Raw genomic sequence first — 2,585 nt, forward strand, 5'->3', positions numbered from 1 at the left:
CTGCCAATGCAGGGGACACAGGTTCGTTCCCTGGACCGGGGAGATCCCACATGCCATGGAGCGATTAAGCCTGTGAGCCACAACTACTGAGCCTGTGCTCTAGAGCCTGCGAGCCACAACTACTGAAGCTTGCACACCTAGAGCCTGTGCTCCGCAACAAGAGAAGCCACTGCAATGAGAAGCCCGCACACTGCAACGAAGTGTAGCCCCCGCTCGCTGCAACTAGAGAAAGCCTGTGCATGGCAACGAAGACCCAACACAGCCAAAATAAATAAATAAAATGAATAAATTTTTAAAAAAATCTTTAAAATGGACTTAGAAATTCCTCCTCTATGAATTTACACTGAGGAAATAGATAAAAAGAAATTTAAAATGTTTATTTTGGCTTTGATCATAAAAATTAAAGACAAGTTGAATATTCAAAATAAGGGGTATGTTTTATATAAGGAAGATACATACAATGTCTACTAAGAATTTAATATCAGTTTTTGATATTAATATGCAGATTTGATATGAAAATATGTTCACAATATATCAGGTGAAAAGCATATTACAGAGCAATCTTTTTGTCATGTTCTTGATTTTATAAAATATGTGTGCTATGTATGTCCAAGCACAGAAAAAGAGGCAATTATCTCAGATAAAATGTTTGTAAGTAAGCTTTTGCTGTTTTTCTTATTCTTTTTACTGTTGCTTAACATACTTAATATGTGCACAAGTTCATTTTACAATCAGAACTAAAGCTATAAAACTGTTTCCATTTTGAACAAAGAAAGAAGCAATCCATTTGATTTTAAAATAAAAACTTTTTTGAGTGTTCAGCACCAAATTCTACTTTAATACATAAATTCATACTTAAGTGATTTTTTTTTTTTTTTCAAAAAATCAAATCTAGAAACTTTGACCAAAGGTGGCACTATTCGTGCAGGTTCAGTTACAGAGAACAGAATCTACTCTGGTTCACTGAGGTAGAAATGGATTTATTACACTGTACAGCATGGCCTATGCTATGGGTGGGATGGCCAAAGAAACAGATTCTAGGCTGAGTTTCTAGGAACTGCCTGAAGCAGTAGATCTGTTAATTCTTCTTAACTCAGTCTTTGGTAAACATATCTGACTGGTGAAATCAAATTACATTTGAGTCTACATCTAGTCTGCAAGGGAGTCCAGGAATTGTAGTTTTCAGATTTTTAGCTTCTGCAGCATAGGAAAGCACACAAAAAAGAGGTTGAATGGTGAGTGGGCCAATCAAAAGTATATGCTTCAGCAATTGAGTAGAAGAATGTCAGTTAATATGTGGAGAGATTTCTATTATTAGTTTGCCAAGTGATTGTTATAAACCTTTTCTGCAGAGTTTCTATTCATATACCACGGCTGATGGAAGGAAAGAAGTGTGGTGGATGGAATATGTCTAAAAAACAAACAGGTCAGAAAAACAGAGTTGGTAAATTCATCAATTATCCTCCTCTTTATACTTCAGCTTGTTCAAATAAATCTTTTAAAAGTTTTAATGAGATATCTATTTTAAAATAGTTTTAACTTCTTTATACGTGTGTTTCATGAAATTTTAATACTCTTTTCAAATTCAAACACAATTTTATTTGTTAATAGCCTTTAATCATAACAGGTAATCTTAGCTAAATAATTACCTTTCTAAATTAAATAACAGCATATATGCTTAGTTCATAAACTTTTTCTGAGTTCTCCCTGGCAGCGGTATTTTCAGATAATGGTACACATAATCTTCATATTTTTTATGTGTCTTTCAACATATAGGTGTGTGTATCTGTTCTTAATCTTTCACTGGCAATGATGATGTTTTATCACTCTCTCTACTTTCTCTGCTAGAAAAATATTACTCACCCTTCAGGACTCAATCCCAAAATCTCCTCCTCTGAAAAGGCTTTCCAAATTTTATGCCAGAATTTTATTATTTTCACCCTGTTTCTCTGTACCATCACTACTAAAAGACTTAGCATAGTGTATTGTAGAGAGTATAATACCTGTCTCCATTTCTGCCCCTTCCCCCTCACACTGAGAGCAATTTGAGGACAAGTTTTGGTTATGTGACCTCCGTTGGGAGCACGGGGGTGAATGTACTAAGAATGGAAGAGGAGTGATCCTCCCAAGGAAAATTAGCGTGCTCTCATTAGAAGAAGGAGGAAGAAAATCAATGAATGGCCACTGTACAATAAAGAGAACATCCCAACTGGATCTCAAAGGCATTTCAAAGGAAAAAAGTCAGTCTAAAGGCTCACATATGATTCCATTTATATAACATTCTCAGCATGACAAAATTATAGAGATGGAGAAGAGATTAATGGTTGTTAGGGCATAAGAATGGTGGTGGAATCGTACTCCTGGGCATATATCCAGAGGAAACTCTAATTGAAAAGATACATGCACCCCTATGTTCGTAGCAGCACTATTTACAATAGCAAAGACATGGAAGCAACTTAAATGTCCATCGACAGATGAATTGATAAAGATGTGGTACGTATATATAATGGACTATTAGCCACAAAACAAGAATGAAATAATGCCATTTGCAGCAACATGGATGGTCCTACAGATTATCATACTAA

This window comes from Delphinapterus leucas, chromosome 2 (assembly GCF_059928025.1).
Source record: "Delphinapterus leucas isolate spDelLeu-1000000601 "Yukka" chromosome 2, BTC_Dleu_Yukka2, whole genome shotgun sequence".
Taxonomy (NCBI): domain Eukaryota; kingdom Metazoa; phylum Chordata; class Mammalia; order Artiodactyla; family Monodontidae; genus Delphinapterus; species Delphinapterus leucas.